We start from the raw sequence: 22739 nt of genomic DNA on the forward strand, positions 1-22739 counted from the left end.
ATATATACATATATATATATATATAGTAAAAATACTGCACAGAGGGTTACAGTTACATGAATGAGGTAATGAGTACATTTCCTATCAAGCATTGTTACCTCCTCCTTTGTTTTTCCCCTACCATCCCTTCCCTCCCCACCTCCCCAAATTCTTCCTCCTCTCATCCCAGTTGTAAAGTTCGTTTTCAACATAGTGTCTTGTACATCTCATTGTTACAATGGGTCAACCTGTATCCTTATTTCAGCATTTTGTTATTTCCCTTCCCCTCCCCAAATTAGAAAAAATGTATATACAAGATGCAGGGCATTGCCAGGCGCTGATGGCTCACACCTGTAATCCTAGCTACTCAGGAGGATAAGATCTGATGATTGTGGTTCAAAGCCAGCCCAGGCAGGAAAGTCCATGAAACTTGATAAGCACATTTCTTGTCCCTCATTTTTCTCCTACTTTCCCTCCCTCCCCCACCCCCAAGTTGTATAGATCATTTCCAACATATTGTCTTGTGTATATTGCTGTTGCATTGGTTCCCTCCTTATCCTTTGTCTCACCATTCTGTTGTTCCCCTTCCCTTCCCTAATTCAAATAAATGTGCATAAAATACCTGGGTACCAAAATCAAATATAATAACAACAGAGGATATACTATAGGATGAAGAACATACAAAAGAAACAAAAAAATCACATAGTACATTAAAACAACAACAACAAAGAAAAACCTCTTGTATCCATGTCTTGGATTCATTTCACTAAGCATCATCTTATATGGTCACATGTACTTAGCTATTGAGCTATTCTGCTCATTTGCTAAGATTATCCTAGACTTATACTTATCATTGCAAATAAGGGAAACCATGGAACTTATGTTTCTTTGGGTCTGGCTTACTTCACTTATATTGATTTTTTTCTGTCTTTCCATTTCCTTATGAATGGGGAGGTATCATTCTTTCTAATGGAAGCATAGAATTCCATTATACATATACATATATACACATATATACATATCACATTTTCTTTTTTTTCCAGGACAGGCATAAAATGGAATATTATTTGGCCAATATATCACATTTTCTTGATCCATTCATCTACTAAGGGGCATCTACGTTGGTTCCATATCTTAGCTATGGTGAATAATGCTGCAATAAACATAGTTGTGCTGGTAGCTTTGGTATGACCTTGTTTGTGATCGTTTGGGTAAATGCTCAAGAGTGGATTGCTAGGTCATAGTAGAGCTCTATGTGAAGTCTTTTGAGGAACCTTCATACTGCTCTCCAAAGTTGTTGAACAAGTTTACACTCCCACCAACAATGCAGCAGAGTTCCCTTTTGGCCACATCCCCTCCAGCATCTGTTGTTATTAGATTTCTTGATTATAGCCATTCTAACTGGGGTGAGGTGAAATCTCAATGATCTATTGATCTGCATTTCTTTTATTGCCAGAGAAGTTGAGTATTTCTTCATGTGTGTATTGGCCATTTTTATTTCCTCTTCAGAGAAGTCTCTCTTTAAGTCTTTAGCCCATTTATTAATGGGACAGTTGTTTCTTTAAGGATTTGTTTTAGGGCATTTAATTTTTTTTGAGTTCTAAGTATATTTTAGATATGAGGCCCTTGTCTCCCCTTGTTTTCTTTTGATGTCCCTTAATATATGTTAATTTCATTAAATAATGACACAAATGATTAGAAAATATTCAAAAATTAACTTTTTAAAATACACTTTATGTTAAAATAATTTTTATTAATTTAGAGAAGATAATCAATGTCGGTGAGAAAGCGGACTTTCTTTGGGATTTTCTTTTGTGGTCATTGTGAGCAATTGCTTTTTCCTGTACTTAAGTTCACATTCTTCCTCTGTTCTAAAACTTAGACTGACATCTAGCTTTGACAATCATAGTATGTTTTATTTTCCTGAGGGGAAAATAACTTATAATGCTGTTTAGTTTTGTACTACTGGTGTGTTTGTGAATTTTAAAAATGTGTGCTAAGTGCAACAAATTATATGAACCAACAAAAAAATTAACCTTACATACATCTTTACAACATATCTTGAGCTAAAAACTGATTTACACCTTAAGCCATTCAACAGGTCAAAGGAACCTGACCTGTGGGGCTCAGCTCCATCCCAGGGGAAAATTGTCCTTCCCAAGCAGAGCAATCTTCGCCCATGGAGGAGTGCCTTTCTTCACTAGGTAAACAGAACCAGAGGCTACTCCTCCACACTGTAGCACAGGCAGCAGACTCAGCAGCAGGAGGGTAAAAGAAAAACAATTGGAAACTCAGTAAACATAAATCCTGAGAATGACTCTGGGTTGGGCTGTGTAAGTGTCTCAGGAGCTAACCCCTTAGGGAAAAGCTACTGATTGCTGGCAGGCCTCAACCCTACCCACAACCTAGTGCCATCACAGCAGCTCCAAGATAGAGAAAACAGCCATCTCCCTCTTTTGTGATACTCAAACCACATCACCCTCCCACTGAACTAGCCTGGGAAGAGGGTCATAAAGTCCCTGGTAAGGCAGAGTTTCTTTCTGCCTGCTCAAATAAACTGATTTAAGAAACCAATCAAGCAACAGGCAAACTAAACACCACAAGCAAACCATAGACTCGACCAAGAGACTGGTTACTGACACAGGGGAGACACAAGACCCTCCCTCAAAAAAAATCTAAGAACTATTTTTTGTACATAATTTTTTTAATTTTTTAAAAAGATTGTTTTATATTTTTTCATCACTTTTATTTCAGGGTTTTTTTAATTCTCTTTTTACTCTTTTCCCTTTTGGTCTTTTTTTGGTTTTTTGCTTTACTTAATTGCTGTTCTGTTCATCTCCAGATATATACCTGTCTTCACTTATTAGTCCTCTTCCTTCATAGTGTGCATACTTAATTCAGTTATCAATTAATTCACAAACTCTCAGCCTTAACTCCTTTAATTATAGTTTTATTTCTTTATACTTATGTAATTTTTAAGTATTTCATTTTAAATGTTTTTGCTTTTCATTTTTTCTTTTTCTTTATCTCTCTTCTTTCCTTCTGTCCTTTTCCTGTCTCTGAATTTAGGTCTTGGTTATATTCCCTCTCTCCCTTTCCCTCCCCACATCCTTCTAATATTATTTTCTCCTCAAAATTCTCCCTAAACTTACTAATTTCTGGTCTGCTGACTCCTTCTTTGATTTTCTTAGTCCATTGATCCCTAGTTGTTTGTTGTTGAGCTAGATTATATCTGTTGAACTAGATTGTACCTGTACTCATTTTGAACTGTGTCAAAGAATCTGTACAACTACAGAGCTCTGGTTGATGCTTGCCTTAAAATAGTGTTCTAGCACATAATTGGTTTTGCTTTCATACTCAAATGGGCAGAACAATCAGGAGAAACACAAGAAAAATGGCAAGTCCAGGTATCTCAACTCCCACTCATGATAATCAGGCAACAGAGCAGCTAATGAATAATCCACAGGAGAGTTCCCAAAATGCTCTATAAACACTACTGGTAAACATGGTGAATGAAAAGATTGAAAGCCTACAAAGAACTCTGTGTGAACATGATAGAAAAATCCATGAGAGTGATGAGGCTAACCAAAGATTAATACACAAATTTCATGGGCATGAGGAGGCTAATCAAAGACTAATAGAGGAATTGCATGAGCGGGATGAGAATTGAGAATAAACAAAGATTAATAGAAGCATTCATGGAATGTACAAACAGAAATTGGAAGAATCCAAGGAGGCCACAAAGGGAATGCTGAATGAAGCCCAACAGAAGGAAAGAGAGTCAAATGAAACTATAAGCAATAAACTAAAGAATTTAAAAAATGAACACTTAAAACCAAATTAAAGAGGTAAAGAAGTCCATACTAGACCTAAAACAAGGCTCTAACAAAAATTTGAAGCCATCAAATCTGATCAATTGGAAGCAAAGGCAATAAAAAAACAAAGTAGAAAGTCTTGACAGTAGGTTAGACAATGCGAAAGATCGAATCTTAGGGATTGAAAACCTAGATATTATAAAATAAGAATAGACAAGTATTCAAGATAAATCCAAAAAATATGATAGATCTATTCAACATATATAAGACACCATCAGAAGGTCTAATTTAAGGGTAATGTGTGTAGAGGAGGGCCTACAGACAGAAGTGAAAGATCTAGGAGGGTTGGGAAGTTGGCTCAGTGGTAGAGCGCTTGCCTTGCATGCCTGTGGCCCTGGGTTCGATTCCTCAGCACCACATAAGCAAAAAGAAAAAAGCTGGAAGTGGCACTATGGCTCAAGTGGTAGAGCACTAGCCTTGAGCTGAAGAGCTGAGGGACAGTGCCCAGGCCCAGAGTTCAGGCCCCACGGCCCAACCCCCCCCAAAAAAAAAGAAAGAAAGAAAGATCTAGGAAATTTATTTAACAGGATCATAGCATAGAATTTCCCAAACATGCAAAAAGATAGGCCCATTCAGATGCAAGAACCCTTTAGAACCCCAAATAGACCAGACCAGTCCAGGACATCCCACCAACACAATGTAATCTGCACAGGATCAATTGAGACAAAAGAAAGGATCCTTAAAGCCATGAGGCAGAAAAGATCAATCACCCATAAGGGGAAACCAATCAAAATAACTTCATGTTTCTCAGCAGAGACCATGAAAGCAAGAAGAAACTGGAATGATGTATATCACACCCTAAAGACAATTATCAACCAAGAATACTGCACCCAGCTAAACTCTCCTTCATAAGGGAGACAAGGGAGTGGGAAAAATAGAATGGAAGAAAAACAGCCTCTTCAGTAAATGGTGCTGGCAAAATTGGTTAAACACCTGAAGAAAACTAAAGCTAGATCTGTATATATCACCCTGTAACAGAATCAACTCCAAATGGATCAAAAACCTTGAAGTCAAGGCAGACACCATGAAAATATTACAGGATGGAATAGGAGAAATTCTAGAACTCATAAGCACAGGCCAAAAATTTCTTAATAGAGACCCAGAAACAACAAATGAAAGAAAGGTTGGACAAATGGGATTGCATGAAACTTTAGAGCTTCTCCATGGCAAAGGGCATAGCAAACAAGACCAATAGAAAGCCCACAGACTGGGAGAAGATCTTCACTAGCCATACAATGGACAAGGGTCTCATATCTAAAATATACTTCCAACTCAAAAAATTAAATCCCCCAACAACAAATCCTCAAAGAAACAACTGCCCAAATAATAAGTGGGCTAGAGACTTAAAAAGAGACTTCTCTGAAGAGGAAAGAAGGATGGCCAATACACACATGAAGAAATGCTCAAATACTGTAGCCATAAAACAAATGCAAATCAAAACAACATTGCGATTCCACCTCACACCAGTTAGAACAGCTGTAATCAAGAAATCTAGTGACAACAGATGCTGGAGGGGATGTGGCCAAAGGGAACCCAACTGCATTGTTGGTGGGAGTGTAAACTTGTTCAACCACTTGGAAGAGCAGTATGAAGGTTCCTCAAAAGACTCCACATAGAGCTCCCCTATGACCCAGCAATCCTACTCCTGGACATGATGACCACAAACAAGGCCATACTAAAGCTACCAACACAACTATGTTTATCACAGCATTATTCACCATGGCTAAAATATAGAACCAGCCCAGATGCCCCTCAGTAGATGAGTGGATCAAGAAAATGTGGTATACACACACACACACACACACACACACACACACACACACACAATGGAATTCTATGCCTCCATCAGAATGAATGACATTGCCACATATGTTAAAAAATGGAAAGACACTGGTGCCGGTGGCTCATGCCTGTAATCCTAGCTACTCAGGAGGCTGAGATCTGAGGATCACTGTTCAAAGCCAGCCCGGGCAGGAAAGTCCATGAGACTCTTATCTCCAATAAACCAATAGAAAACCAGAAGTGGGGGCTGGGAAGGTGGCTCAGTGGTAGAGTGCTTGCCTTGCATGCTTGAGGCCCTGGATTCTATTTCTCAGCACCACATAAGCAGAAAAAAAAGCCATAAGTGGTGCTGTGGCTCAAGTGGTAGAGTGCTAGCCTTGAGCTGAAGAGCTGAGGGACAGCGCCCAGGCCCAGAGTTCAGGCCCCACGACCAGACCCCCCCCAAAAATAAAAGAAAACCAGAAGTGGCGCTGTGGCTCAAGCGGTAGAGCACTGGCCTTGAGCTGAAGAGCTGAGGGACAGCGCCCAAGCCCCACGACCGACAAAATAAATGGAAAGACTTGGAAAAAATTGTATTAAGTGAAGTAATACAGGCCCAAAAAAACATAGGTCCCATGGTTTTCCTTGTTTCCAATAACTATTACATGTCTAGGACAAGCTATGTACATATGACTATATAAGATGATGTTAAGTGAAATGAACCCCAAGATAGGGACACAAGTGGTTTTATCCTTCCTGCTATTGTTTTTAATGTATTTATAATGCACTATGTGATTTTTGTTTGTTTTGCATGTTCTTCCCCCATGGTATAACGCCTGTTTGCACTGTATTTGATTCCAGTGTCCTGCATCTTGTATATACATTTTTATAATTTGGGGAGGGGAATGGATATAATAAAATGCTTAAATAAGGATACAGGTTCACCCATTGTAACAATAAGATGTACAAGACTCTATATTGAAAATGAACTCTACAATTTCGGAGTGGGGAGGGAGGAGTTGGGGAGGTAAAGAGCGAAGGGATAGTAGGGGAAAACAAACAAGGTAACAATGCTTGATAGGAAATGTGCTCATTACCCTACTCATATAACTGTAACCCCTCTGTAAAGTATTTCTTTTCTTTTTTTTTTTGGTCTGGTTGTGGGGCCTGAACTCTGGGCCTGGGCGCTGTCCCTCAGCTCTTCAGCTCAAGACTAACGCTCTACCACTTGAGCTACAGCACCACTTCTGGCTTTTTTTTTCTTTTTGCTTATGTGGTGCTGAGGAATCGAACCCGGGGCCTCATGCATGCAAGGCAAGCACTCTACCTCTGAGCCACTTTCCCAGCCCCTCTGTACAGTATTTTTACAATAAAAAATATATATGAAAAATCACTGACTTATCTGTATGCCAATAATGAGAAGAGTGCGGCTGAAATTAGGAAAGCAATTCATTTTGTAATAGCCCCACAACAAATAAAATACCTAGGAGTTAACTTAAGAAGTGAAGGACCTCTATAATGAAAACTTTACAAACCTGAAAAAGGAAAGTAAAGCAGAACTAAGGAAGTGGAAAAACCTCCTATAATCCTGAATTGGGAGAATTAACATCATGAAAATGGCAATACTGCCAAAGGTTATCTAAAATTCAATGTGATACCTATCAATATCCCAACCTCATTCTTCAAGGAAATAGAAGCAATCCAAAAATTCATATGGAACAATAAAAGACCCTGAAAAGCAAAAATGATCCTTAGCAGAAAAAACAGTGCTGGAATATCAATACCAAATTTCAAACTCTACTTCAAAGCCATAGTAGCTAAAACAGCTTGGTACTGGCACAAGAACAGTCCTGAGGACTGGCAAAGGACATAGCAAACAAAATCAATAGAACACCCACAGACAGACTGGGAAAAGATCTTTACTAGCCATTCAACGGACAAGGGTCTCATATCTAAAATATACTTGGAACTCAAAAAATTAAATCCCCCAACAACAAATCCTCAAAGAAACAAACACCCGAGTAATAAGTAAGCTAAAAACTTAGAGACTCTCTGAAGATGAAATAAAAATGGCCAATAAACACATGAAGAAACGCTCAACTTCTCTAGCCATAAAATAAATGCAAATAAAAACAACACTGAGATTCCACCTCACCCCAATTAGAGTGGCTATAATGAATAACTCTAATAAAAATAGATGCTGGAGGGGATGGGGTCAAAGGGAACCCTACTGAATTGTTGGTGGGAGTGTAAACTTGTTCAGCCACTCTGGAAAGCAGTATGGAGGTTCCTCAAAAGACTACATATAAAGTTCCCCCAAAATCTCACTTCTGGGCATTTACCCAAAGAATCATAGACAAGGCCAGACTAAAGCTACCAGTACAATTATGATTTTGCAGCATTATTCACCATAGGTAAGATATGGAACCAACACAGATGTCCCTCAGTAGATGAATGGATCAAGAAAATGATACATACACACACACACACACACACACACACACACACACACATAAACACACACACACACAAAATGGAATTCTGTGCCTCCATCAGAAAGAATGACACTGCCCCATTTGTTAGGAAATGGAAAGACTTGGAAAAATTATATTAAGTGAAGTAAGACAGGACCAAAGGAACATAGGTCCCATGATTTCCCTTATTTGCAATAACTAGTATATGTCTAAGACAAGCAGAAAAGGTCAAAAGCTATGTATGTATGACCTATAAGATGATGCTAAGCGAAAATAACCCCCAAGATAGGGACACAAGAGGTTTTCTCTTTGTTGCTGTTCTTTTTTATGGACTTATAATGCACTATGTAATTTTTTTGTTTCTTTTGTATGTTCTTCCCCCATGGTATAACCTGTTTTCACTGTATCTGATTCCTGTGCCCTGCATCTTGTACATACATTTTTCTAATTCTAGGACTGGAAGGGAAATAACAAAATGCTGAAATAAGGATACAGGTTGACCCATTGTTACAATGAGATGTACAACACTATGTTGAAGCAAATTTTACAGCTTGGCTGGGAGGGAGGAGTTGGGGAGGTGGGGAGGGAAGAGATGGTAGGGGAAAAACAAAGGAGTGGGTAACAATGCTGGATAGTAAGTGTACTTATTACCTTACTCATGTAACTGTAACCCCTTTGTACAGCATCTTTACAATAAAAATAGTATGGAGGTTCCTCAAAAGACTCCACATAGAGTTCCCCTATGACCCAGCAGTCCCACTTTTGGGCATTTACCCAAATGTTTACAAGCAAGACCATACTAAAGCTACCAGCACAACTACGTTTATTGAAGCATTATTTACCATAGCTAAGATCTGGAACCAACCCAGATGCCCCTCAGTAGATGAATGGATCAAGAAAATGTGGTATATATACACAATGGAATTCTATGCCTCCATCCGAAAGAATGACATTGCCCCATTTGTTAGGAAATGGAAAGACTTGGAAAAAATTATATCAAGTGAAGTAAGCCAAACCCAAAGAAACATAGGTCCCATGGTTTCCCTTATTTGCAATATCTAGTATATGTATGAGACAAGCAGAAAAGGTTAGATAAGGTGATGTTAGGAAAATGAACCCTAAGCTATGTATTTTAAATGTTTTTTTCTTTCATGCATTTGTTTCTAACGCGATTATAAGATTATTTCTTTGTTGCTTTGTATGTCCCTCCCCCACAGTATAACCCCTGCTTTCACTGTATTTGAGGTCGGTATAATTTGTGGAGGGGAAGGGGAAAAACAAGTCGTTTAAATAAGGATACAGGTGGACCTGTTGCAACAATGAGAAGTACAAGTTGTCATGTCAAAAATGAACTTTACAACTTGGGAGGGAGGATTGGGGGGGAGGGAGGATGGGAAGGGATGGGAAGGGTAACAAAGGAGGAGGCTACAATGCTTGATAAGAAATGTACTCACTATCTTGCCCATGTAATTGTAACCCCTCTGTACAGTATTTTCACAATAAAAAAATCAATCAACTTAAATGTAGAATAAGAGATGCTAGAGGTTTGGAATGGGTAATAGGTGATGCGAAGTTGGATAAAGGGATGTTAGGTAACAACTATTAAAATTTAGTTAAGTAGGACTATGTTCTAATGTTCAGTAATACAGAAGAAAACTATAGTTGAAATAAGCTATTATGTATTTTATGAGTAAAAGAGAAAAAATAAACAAAAACTCCAAACAGAAAAATTGAGGAGAAACTGTAATTACTCTGAGTTTGTCAGTGCATGCTAGATACATGTGTTGAAATATCACACTGAAGTTCCTTAATGTCTACAATTAATATATGCTAATAAAAATAAAATAAAACATTTTTAAATCCAGCATCTAGATTTCATCAGAAATGACTTCTCTACCTTTTGTTTCTGTCTATGACCCACACTGTCATTTTTTCCATATCTCCTATTTTTATCTGGGATACTTAAGCTTTTTAAATAACATAATATGTAAGCTCTAAAAGTAATGTTTTCCCTGTACCACAGAGCTTTCTTTTGTTTCTGTTTTTATCACATTTTTAAAGCTACTTTCATAAAATCTGGATTTTTGGTCTTATACAGTCACAGAAGTCTCTGTTCAATTAGCTTAATGATGAGATAATGATTGGACAGAGATTCACTTAAACATCTAGAATGAATAAGTTTCCCAATCTTTTCAAGGAGCTGTGTGTGCATGTGTGTGTGCTCATGTTTGTGGAGACACACATTATTAATTTTCTGCTTCCACACAGCCTCAAGGTAAGCCATCAGTGTTAAGAAGGGTGTGTCTTCTCAGTTTTTTTTCTGAGAATGAACATGTCCTGATCACATAGACACTCAGTGCATGCATGTGGACTCCTAGATTCTGAACATGTCAGAATTGTTCCTATGACTATCTCATTCTGCAAATTTTCCTTGAAATATTAGCTACTTGATGGTGGTTTCATCTGTTAACTACCTCCTCATGTGCCTGAAATGTTCAAATATTGCCTCCAAATGCTTTCTACATACATCCCTAAGGCAAAGAGCTTTTCTCACAGAAAGTGTCAAGTCAAATTAAGACAGCCTTCCAAAGTAGTGCCTTATGCAAAACCTCAGATAGGTTAAATGATGGAAGTCTCTGCAAATGAAGCTGTGAAGGAACATCATGCCTATTGGCCCACCTCTAGCAGATGCCTAGGCTTCTAGTTTCCATGACAATTGTGAACTGTTAGTTTTCAACTATATTGCATAGTGAAAAGGCAAAGGCATAATTCCACAGCATTTACTATTCTTATTGGGTTTCATGTGATATTTATTGACACACAACCAGATTCATGTTAAGTAGATAATGGTGCCCATGTTGGTAACAGATGCAATTTTTACCTCATCCTGTTCTAGAAAATGGTATGAGTGGTTCCCCTCCAAACAAACCTGTTTACACTGTTCTGGAATGGAAGTTTGAGGATAATGTGTACTACCATTTCCCTTGAAATAAATGTAGCATGGACCACTTCCTTGGAACCATATCAGCTTGAAATAACTACGTTTGCTTTATAGTTATCCTAGAAACCTGAGGTAAGAAGAATAGAAGAGGCAAGATATAAAACAGCTGAATGTGTGTTGTGGATATCGTCCTCAATCCCCTATAGACTTTTCTGTTACTCCTTATGAGTCCATTACAGTTAGTTTCCATCCTTTCTCTTCAATTCCCCTAGTAGATTAAGGGATTTTCAAGTTTGGATTGAAACCAAAATCAGAGTAAAATTGGAAAAACGTGCTAGAACCTCTAAGTACACTGCCAGATAATAGCTCCCTAAAACTCTTAAAGTTTGAAATCCTTTCTTCTTCCTTGCTAAAACTGCAACTTCAGCTCAGGGCATCATCTGTTTGCCCATTCACAGTTAATGCTTACTTCAGCCACACTTCAAGTTCAGCTTTCTGCTAGCTTCTTTCAGAGGTGGATTCTTGTGGACTTTCCTCTTCCAGTGGACTTCAAACCATGATCCTCTGGATCTCAGCCTCCTGAGTAGCTAGGATTATAGACATGAGCCACTTCAAATATAAAGCTTAAAAGTTTATATTTTATTCTATGGAAATAGGAGGCTAATGGTTGAATTTTTACCAATGGAAGCATCTTTCAGCTACTCTTGAGTGTTCTGTCCTTCTTTGGGATTCTCAGGGCTCAGCAAAGGCAACCTCTTCCTAGTTCTTTTAATGCTTTAAGTGTGCTCAGCATTGCTAAGCAGAGAAAATCTACCAAGTAGAAACTGGCTCATATGTTTTAAATGAAAGGCGAGGATTCTCCTTTAATTCAAAATTGAGGTGATATGCGAAAGGAATTACAAAATTTAGAGGTGAGTGGAAGTGTAGGAAACAGTAAGAAGTCACTGCAAAAGTGCAGACAATGGTAGGGGTGTGGAACAGACTAATGGTGCAAAGCAAGAAAGTTTGAGGTTTTCTGCAAGTTTTCCCTGACCATTCAGCATCTCCAGCCATGTCCCCACATATATGTGGTAAGCTGATCCACTTTCAACCTCAGACCTTTCCTCATTCCCTGACCCAAAGGCCTTTGCATTTTGTTGTCAGCATCTAATCACAGAATGTGGAAGCTTAAGATTACATATCTTATGGAAAAGCCAATATGAAGCCAGACAAATGGACATCATCTTAAAACTGTATACAAGTGGTAAGTAAGCAGAGATAGAAAATGGAAAATGATTGTGAAAGGTCATAAATGGAATCAATGGCTAAAGTAAGGGGAAGAAAAGACTTAAGGAATTAAGGTGGGGGGAGTGGAAAGGGGGCAGGGGGAGATGGGAAGGGATGGGAAAGGGAAACAAAGGAGGAGGCAGCAATGCTTAATAATAAATGCACTTATTATCTTGCCCATGTAATTGTAACTCCTCTGTATGGTATTTTCACAATAAAAAATAATTAAGGTCAGCCCAATGGATTATATTGCCAAACCCTCACATTATTAGTCACCTCTGAATAATACTTGAATAACGGAGTGTTGGGTTAATGGTATCTGTTTAGAATCAGCTCTGCTTTCTGGAAACATAGGGAGAGCTATGTGTGTTCACCCCCTTCCAGTAACTTCACACTACTCTTACGTAAATGGTCTCCAGCTGTCAGAACAGGTGGTACATGCAAAGAGCCCAGTGCCTGCTCTCTTAGAGGGCAAAAATTATTGGCGCCTAGGATAAATCAGTTTAAGAGGCCTGATTTGAGAAGAAGACGGTCATGTAGCCCCTAGGAGACAGGACATAAGAGGATAGAGGGTGAGTGGTAAAACTGCTATGTAAGAAATTGGGAAGGGAGCTGGCAAGGTGGCTCAGTGGTAGAGTGCTTATCTCATATGCATGAGGCCCTGGGTTTGATACCTCAGCACCACATAAGCAGCAAAATCCAGAAGTGGTGCTGTGACTCAAGTGATAGAGTGCTAGCCTTGAGCTGAAGAGCTAAGGGACAGCACCCAGGCCCAGAGTTCAAGCCCCATGACCAGCGAAAGAAAGAGAGAAAGAGAAAGAGAGAGAGAGAGAGAGAAAGAAAGAAAGAGAAAGAAAACAAAAGAAAAGAAAAGAAAGAAATTGGGAAGGGTCAAAAGACAGAGCTGAAGAGAAATGTAACAGGATGGGGAAATATGGGAGAGGTGAGAACGTGGAGAAAGAATGTGAAGTAGTATAACTAACCCTATAAGGCAATGATCTTAGAAAAACCCTATTACTAAACACAGTTGTGTGCTAAGCCTCTTCTAAGGATACAAAAAGACAATGGTGTCTCATTAATGTCTAATGCATAAATTAAAACTTGTAATTAATGTATATATCAAGGTTAATTTTAAAAGCTTACAAATTAAGTTACTATTATAGCCCAGTGCATTAAATTTTATACATAACATTTAAGGATATATATATTTGAGGTTTTTGTTTTTCAGTCAAAATACATAATTTTTTTAAACCAGAGATAAAATATTTAGACTATGAAAATCATTTTTATAAAACTCATTTTTTCATAGAACAAGCTTTAACCTACTGGCAAAATATGTACCTTTAAACTGGTATAATTTTCCATTTACTAGGGAAATCCAAAAGAAAAGTCTTCAGTTGTACCCATTGCAACAATGAGATGTACAAGTCGTTATGTAGAAAAACGAACTTTACAACTTTGGTGGGGGGGGGGGGGAGCAGAGGGAGTATGGGAAGGGATGGAAAGGGGAAACAAAGAGGAGGTAATGTTTGATAAGAAATGAACTCGTTATCTTGCCAATGTAATTGTAACTCCTCTTTATGGTATTTTCACAATAAAAAGATTAAAAAAGAAAAGACTTCAATAATTAAATGAATATAAGTTTAGTGTTTAAATTCCAACAGTAGAACTTCTATGGGGGAGTATGAAAAAGGCAGGGGTGGCTCACTCCTGTAATCCTAGCTACTCAGGAAGCTGCAATCTGAGGATCTCAGTTTCAAAGCCAATCCAGTCAGGTAAGTCCATGAAACTCTTATCTCGAATTAATCAACACAAAAATCAGAAGTGGAGGTGTGATCAAGTGGTAGAACACCAGCTTTGAGCAAAAAACTAAGGGACAGTGCCCAGACCCTGATTTCAAGCCTCCATACCAGAACAATAACAATAAATGATATAATTCTTAAAATTGAGAGAAATGTCCCTTTCTGCAAGACCCATATGAAAATTCTGCAGAGGGCATGAACTTTATATGGCTGTCAACTAGAAGCAGGAGATTTTTGAAGAATGAAAGCATTATTTTACAACACACAAAGTTTATGATAATATCAACAGTAAGGAGAACATGTAAAGTCTCCAGATCTCGTTTTAAATGTTATATATAAATTACCAAAGCTGAAGTGGTTAGATGGGTCTTGACAATACAGTCATGTGTCACTTAATGTCAAATTGCACAAGCCTCATTGAAGGTACTTACACATACTATGGCAGCTTCGACCACACTAGGCAATAACTTCTTAGGTAACCACTTATATGTAGTCTAGTGTTAACAAAAACATCATTATGCTGGTACATGACTGTAGTTTCTCCTACTAAAGGAAAGGTTCTAAATCCAACTCAGGGCTTCAGAATATATCTGAATTCCATGAAATTATATGCAAAAGTGTATGTACATGTATGTACCTTTTTATGGGAATAAGATCCACAGAGTTTATGTAATCCACAAAAAAAGTTTCTGTCTGTCCTCCCAAGGGAAAAAAAGTAAAGAATCAGAAAACTGAAGGATCTTCTAGCCTAGAAAATTGCTTGGACTTCCAGAGTATATGGACTGCAGAAACAGAAAAGCACTAAATGGTTAAAAAAAATTCCAAGAGCCTCTTGGCCTCTACAATTGCAAATTTTCATCTTCTGAATTGACATAAGGTTCCTGAGGAAGCTGACAATTGGTAATGCAATATTTAGGAAGGAAAATTCTCTGTAGAATGAGGGTTCAGATAAGAAAATTGACTTGGTGTTTCACCAGTTCATTAAGGAGGCCTTCTTAAACTCACCTTCTTTCTTAAAAGAAAAAAATGGACCAATTTCATCGCATTGGTTTCTGCAATTGACCAAATACTTTAAATCTTTCCATTTTAATTCCATTTGATTTCTGATGCACATTGTAATAGCACCATCTTGTGGAAAATAGAAGAAATGCATGGCTTTAGGTGGCTGCTCAGTCAGCGATTGTCAGTGAACCACTGCGAATTTTTAGGGGGTCAAAACTATTTTCACCATAATACTAATATGCCGCTTTCCTTTTTTGTTGTGTTATAATGCATACATGGTGCAAAATCAATGGTGAGTAAAACTGCAAGCATGAATCACAGCAGTAGCTCCAAATTCCATTAGTTTCCATATTGTATAAAACAAAACAAAAAAGCCAGTTGCCTTCATGAATAACTTTTACAAACTTCTAAGATAGTTAAAACTTAGGAGACTAGCATGTAGGAGTTGCAGAAGAGAAATTGGCTTTAATGTCAATTTTACTTTCAAAGGAATTAAGAAATTACTTACTAGAACTAAACATTTATGAGTGCCACAAGTAAGAGGCTTGTGCATTGATCTTCAGCCCCTCACCAATTACTTGAAGACCCAGGCTTCTCTACAAGGGGGAGGGTTATTTCGAGGAGATGTTCATTGAGTTCTCACTAAAAGCTCCATACAATGGCTTGTGTTGTCTTCTAATGTGCTCATTTCCTCAAGAGTTTATCAAAGCATTTTATTTTTATAGCATCTATATGGAGTTGCTATTATCATCTTCCTTTTCAGATGGGAAAACAGAAGCCAAGATAGGATTCAAATGTCTTACCTGAAATCACACAGTGAGTGGTGAAGGAAGACTTGGGTCCAGGCAACTTCAACCCAAGGGACCAAATATCTCTTGCAATTTCTATCAGAAAAACTTGAGGAAGGCTATAAAGAAATCTCAAGTGGTATAATTAGCTGGAGTCTAGGAAATGATGACTATATGACACAAGAATGACAGAGATGCTTATTGGAACCTCCAAGACCTCTAGCTAGATATACAACCTCAAACTGAATGTGAATATCAATATCCAGAAGCATCTCCTACCTTTGTAAGATTTGTAAGTAAAAGTAATGTGAATGGATTTAATAGTCTAATGACGAAGAATCTGAGAGCCATGTGAGTACTAGCAAAATCACAGAACTAATACACAATCAAATTTGTCCTATATTACAGCCTAATGCTACATAAAGAAAACATGAAAGCACTGGGCACCGGTGGCTCACAACTGTAGACCTGCTTTCTCAGGAGGCCAATATATGAGGATAACAGTTAGAAGCCACACCAGTCAGGATAGTTGAGACTCTTATCTCCAATTAACCACCAAAAAGCTTAAAGTATATCTGTTGCTCAAGTGGTAGAGTGCTGGACATGATGGGGGGAAAAAGCTCAGAGATATTACCCACGTCCAGAATGCAAGCCCTAAAATCTGCATATGTGCAAATCTGTGCTCAGGCGTGCACACACACACACACACACACACAAATATGAAAGCCTCTCAGTCACCTGAAGTATGATACTACAACAATTAAAAAGAAACAAGCCAGGCATGTGGCTTGTAATCCTAGCTACCTAGGAAGCTGAGGCCTGGAAGATCATGATTCAAAGGCAACCTAAACAGAAAAGTCTATGACACTCCATCTCCAATTAACCAGCAAAATGCCAGACTGAATTTGTGACTCAAATGATAAAGTATGTGCTGTGAGCAAGAAGGTCTAGCAAGAATGCAAGGCCTTGAGTTCAAGTCCCATACTGACATACATACACAAAAGAAAAAAAAACACGGCTCCTCCCCTTGATTTCCCACAATAGAAATTCTATATCTGTTTTATGGACCTCAAAGCACTGGAAATAATCTCTTTTTTTTTTTTGGGTCCGGTCGTGGGGTCTGAACTCTGGGCCTGGGTGCTGTCCTTCAGCTCTTCAGCTCAAGGCTAGCGCTCTAACACTTGAGCCACAGCACCACTTCCAGCTTTTTTTTTGTTTATGTGGTGCTGAGGAATCGAACCCAGGGCCTCATGCATGCAAGGCAAGCACTCTACCACTGAGCCAACTTCCCAGCCCTGGAAATAATCTCTTAACCAAAAACAATTGACAAGGAAATAGGGACAAGATGATGACATCCACCATTTGGAATCCATGAGTGCGAAGACTTGGTTAAGAAAAGACTATATTCCAAAGACAAAAAGAGAGGAAGAGCACTGGAAATTGTAAAAGAGAATACAGGACAACAGAAAAGCATAGAACTGAAGCAAGAGAAAAAAGCCATAGAGTTCCATTCCTCATCCCTAGCACAGAAGGAAGAGAAGAGGACACTACAGAAATAATCACAAAAGTAAGCCACACTGGTTACAGAATGCCATTTCCATCTGCAGGATAATCTCACACAGGTCCAAACCCATCTCTGCTGTAGAAGGCTAGTCTCAGTGGAAGACAAAACACATTCTGTAGCTTCCCTTATCTCAGAGAGCTAGAGCAAGACATCATCTTGTTTGAGACTAAGATACTCTGAAAAAATACAAGTCAAGGCATCTTCGGACACTGTCTGGGTAAAAGACAGCCATGAGAGGGGTCATAACCTGGTTTCACAGAGAAGCTCCAGCAAATAGTGGTTTGGAAGCACTCCCTCATAAGAAACAAAAAATAAAGAAGCACCCAGCCTGTAGCTTACACCGTTTTTGGCCTCCAGGACCAGCCTCCTGGAGAAGGCAGTGTGTGTTGGCTGCTAGCTAGGTCAGAGACCTGAAACTGACTCTTCCAAACCCCATTGTACTCACATGCTCCACCCACCCACAAGGATATGAACTGTTGGGCAGTGCCTAGAAGCATTGATACCCACCCCTAGGTACTATGTCCCAGAATGTCTTCACTGCCAAGTGGTTTATGTGCCCCCAGCCCAGGTGTGCCCAGTCATGTGATTTCCTAAGCTTCCTTCATGCCACAGGGAGATGAACTGCTGGGCAGGATCTGAAAGCAGTAAAGCTTGCCACTGGCAACTGCATCCCAGTGTCAGCTGCTAAGCCAACCTAAGGGCCCAGAGCCCAAGTTATATAAATCACATGACTTCTATTGCTTCTTCCTACAAACAAGAATGAAAATTGTTGGGCCGAGGCCTGAAACTGAAAACTAGAATTAATCATAGAAACTACAGAATATGGGGCTGGGAAGGGGCTCAGTGGTAGAACGCTTGCCTTGCATGCATGAGGCCCTGGGTTCGATTCCTCAGCACCACATAAGCAGAAAAAAAAAAGCCGGAAGTGGCTCTATGGCTCAAGTGGTAGAGTGCTAGCCTTGAGCTGAAGAGCTGAGGGACAGTGCTCAGGCCCAGAGTTCAGGCCCCGCGACCAGACCCCATCCCCCAAAAAAGAAACTACAGAATATGTTCAAACTTATAGAGACAAATACTTCACATCTGAGGAGTGGGTCATCAGAGGAATAAAGGGTAAATTAAAAAAAAAGTTCCTAGAATCAAATGAAAATGAAAACACAACTTAGCAGAACTTTTATGATACAGGAAATGCAGTATTTAGAAGGAAACATTATAACTGTATGTTCCTTTATTAAAAATGGATAAATATGTAGTTGTACATAACCTACCAAAATTGAGCCAGAAAAATCACCTAAAGAGTTCTATGGTATAGCTAAGATCTGGAACCAACCCAGATGCCCCTCAGTAGATGAATGGATCAAGAAAATGTGGTATATATACACAATGGAATTCTATGCCTCCATCAGAAAGAATGACATTGCCCCATTTGTTAGGAAATGGAAAGACTTGGAAAAAATTATATTAAGTGAAGTAAGTCAGGCCCAAGAAACATAGGTCCCATGATTTTCCTTATTTGCAATATCTAGTATATGTATGAGTCAAGCAGAAAAGGTCAGATAAGGTGATGTTAGGAAAATGAACCCTAAGCTATGTATTTTAAATGTTTTTTTCTTTCATGCATTTGTTTCTAACACAATTATAAGATTATCTCTTTGTTGCTTTGTATGTGCCTCCCCCACAGTATAACCCCTGCTTTCACTGTATTTGATGTTGGTATAATTTGTGGAGGGGAAGGGGAAAAACAAGTCGTTTAAATAAGGATACAGGTGGACCTGTTGCAACAATGAGAAGTACAAGTTGTCATGTCGAAACGAACTTTACAACTTGGGGGGGGGGGACTGGGGGGGAGAGGGAGGATGGGATGGGATGGGAAGGGTAAACAAAGGAGGAGGCTACAATGCTTGATAAGAAATATACTCATTATCTTGCCCATGTAATTGTAACCCCTCTGTACAGTATTTTCACAGTAAAAAAAAACACCCAGGGACAGAGCTGAAGCCCTGAGTTCAGGACTGGAATACATTCACAAAAAAAAAAAGAGTTCTATGGTAAGCCAGGTGCCAGTGGCTCATGCCAATAATCCTAGCTCTCAGAAGGCTGAGATCTGAGGATCATGGTTTGAAGCCAACCCAAACAGAAAAGTCCCCGTGAGACTCATCTCCAATTAACCATTCAAAAACTGAAAGTGGTGCTGTGCCTCAAGTGGTAGAGCCTTGAGCAGAAAGAGGCTCAAGGACTGTGCTCAGGACTTGAGTTCAAGCCCCACATCTGACAAAAAATAAAGCAAAATAAAATGAGTTCTATGATAAATAATAAAACTCAAATAGTAATCATCATCCAACAAAGAAAAGAACTAACAATAATGAACTCAAACTATTCATGAAATAGAAAAAGAAGCAAAACTACCAAACTAGTTCTATGAAGCCACTATGATCCCAAAACCAGATAAAGATTTAAAAAAGAGAAAATTATAGCCAAACTTCCTTTATAAACATTAATGCAAAAATTCTCAATGAAATACTTTCAAACAATATTCATTAGCACATTAAAGTGATCATACACCATGGTCAATTCTATTTCTTTCATTATTTTTCAAATAGGTTATCATATTTATACCCAGACCAGCCTAGATTAGATCCTGTGATTTATACTTCCTACTTAGCTGGGAAGACAGCCATATTCCAAAGCAGAAACACTGTAAAAGAAATGAAGAATGCCTTTGATGGATTTATTAGATTGAAGAAAGTAAGTCTGAGGATAAGTTAATAGAAATTTACAAAACTGAAAAGACAAAGGAAAAAAAGACTAAGAACCATGGGACAGATGCAAAAGATGTAAAATGCATGCAAAGATGATACTGGATGAAAAAGAAATAAAAGGAATAAGAGAAATATTTGAAGTAGTAATAACAGGTTTGTCACAAAATTGTCAGAAACCAAGTCACAGAATCATGAATCTCAGAAAACAACAAAATAAATAAATTCCGTAAAAACTACATCAGATTTGTCATAGTAAAGCTGCAGGAAGTCAAAGACAGAGAAGAAACTCTGAAAGGAGACAGAAGGGAAAATATGTACCTATAGAAGGGTAAAGAATTACTCTGGGAAGGTGGCTCAGTGGTAGAGCGCTTGCCTTGCATGCATGAGGCCCTGGGTTCGATTCCACATAAGCAGAAAAAAAAGCCAGAAGTGGCGCTGTGGCTCAAGTGAAAGAGTGCTAGCCTTGAACTAAAGAGCTGAGGGACAGCATCCAGGCCCAGAGTTCAGGCCCCACAACTGGACCCCCCCAAAAAAGAAAGAATTACATGTAACAGATAAGTTGATATTAGGTGAAATGTACCCCAAGATAAGTATTCAAATGTTTTTGCTTTTCATGCAATTGTTTCTAACATATTTATAAGATGATTTTTTGTTGCTTTGTATGTCCCTCCCCCAAGGTATAACCCCTGCTTTCATTGTATTTGATGTTGGTATAATTCGTGGAGGGGAAGGGAAAAAACAAATCATTTAAATAGGGATACAGGTGGACCCATCACAGCAATGAGATGTACAAATCGTTATGTTGAAAACGAACTTTACAACTTTGGCAGGGGTGCAGGTGGGGGGGGATGGGAAGGGGAAACAAAGCAGGAGGCAACAATGCTTGATAAGAAATGTACTCATGGAGCTGGGAAGGTGGCTCAGTGGTAGAGCGCTTGCCTTGCATGCATGAGGCCCTGGGTTCGATTCCTCAGCACCACATAAGCAAAAGAAAAAAGCCAGAAGTGGCCCTGTGGCTCAAGTGGTAGAGTGCTATCCTTGAGCTGAAGAGCTGAGGGACAGCGCCCAGTCACAGAGTTCAGGCCCCACGACCGGACCAAAAAAAAAATGTACTCATTATCTTGCCCATGTAATTGTAACCCCTCTGTACGGTATTTTCACAATTAAAAATAATAATAATAAAATAAAAAATCAAAAAAGAATTACATTTAAGATTCTCTTCAGAAATCATGTGATCAAGAAGAGAATGGCACCAAATACTGAAAGTGGTGCAAGAAAAAAAATCAGGCAAACATTATAGTAATACCCATATATCTGCCTTGCAAGAACTGTGAAAAGCTATGTGATTCTCTTATAATGCACTATGTGATTCTCTTGTTTCTTTTGTACGTTCTTCCCCCACAGTATAAACTCTGTTTTCACTGTATCTGATTCCAGTGTCCTGCATCTTGTATATACATTTTTCTAATTTGGGGAGGGGAAGGAAAATAACAAAATGCTTAAATAAGGATACAGGTTGACCCATTGTAACAATGAGATGTACAAGACACTATGTTGAAAACGAACTTTACAACTTCAGGGTGCGGGGAGGGTGAAAGGGATGGTAGGGGAAAAACAAAGGAGGAGGTAACAATGTTCCATAGGATGATGTACTCATTACCTCACTCATGTAACTGTAACTCCTCTGTACAGTATCTTTACAATAAAAACTATATATGGAAAGAAAAAAAAGAAATGACAGTACTAATGGTAGCAACAACAATAGAATTGTGAAAAGATCTCTTCATACATAAAGGAAATGATATAGCTAGGAGCTGGTGGCTTATGCCTGTCATGCTAGCTACTCCAGAGGCTGAAATCTGAGGATCACAACTCGAAGCCAGCCCTGGCAGGAAAGCTCATGACACTCTTACTTCCAAATATCCATCAAAAAGCCATAAGTAGAACTGTGGCTCCAATGGTAGTATGCTATCCTTGAGCAAAAGAAGTTCAGGGACAGTGCCCAGTCCCAACCACAATAGTGGTTGAAGATGTAAAATTCAGAACACGGAGATCTGTTACTATAGCCTGCAGCACTTACTCTCAAAAAGCTTTTAAAAGCCGGGCTCCGGTGGCTCACGCCTGTAATACTAGCTACTGAAGAGGCTGAGATCTGAGGATCACAATTCAAAGCCATCCAGGCAGGAAATCCAGGAGACTCTTATCTCCAATAAACCACTAGAAAACCAGAAGTGGCACTGTGGCTCAAGCGGTAGAGTGTTAGCCTTGAGCTGAAGAGCTGAGGGACAGTGCCCAGGCCCAGAGTTCAGGACCCACGACCAACCAAAAAAGAAGAGCTTATAAAGAACCTTGATATCAGAAATGAAATCACAAATGGAGCTATGGCTCAAGGGTTGGAGCATCAGCCATGCAAGATGAGGAGGCTTTGAGTTCACATGCCAGTATTAGCACATAAATAAATCTTTTTTTTTGGGGGGTCCGGTCGTGGGGCCTGAACTCTGGGCCTGGGCACTGTCCCTCAGCTCTTCAGC

This window comes from Dipodomys ordii, unplaced genomic scaffold, assembly GCF_000151885.1.
Source record: "Dipodomys ordii isolate 6190 unplaced genomic scaffold, Dord_2.0 Scaffold116, whole genome shotgun sequence".
NCBI lineage: Eukaryota > Metazoa > Chordata > Mammalia > Rodentia > Heteromyidae > Dipodomys > Dipodomys ordii.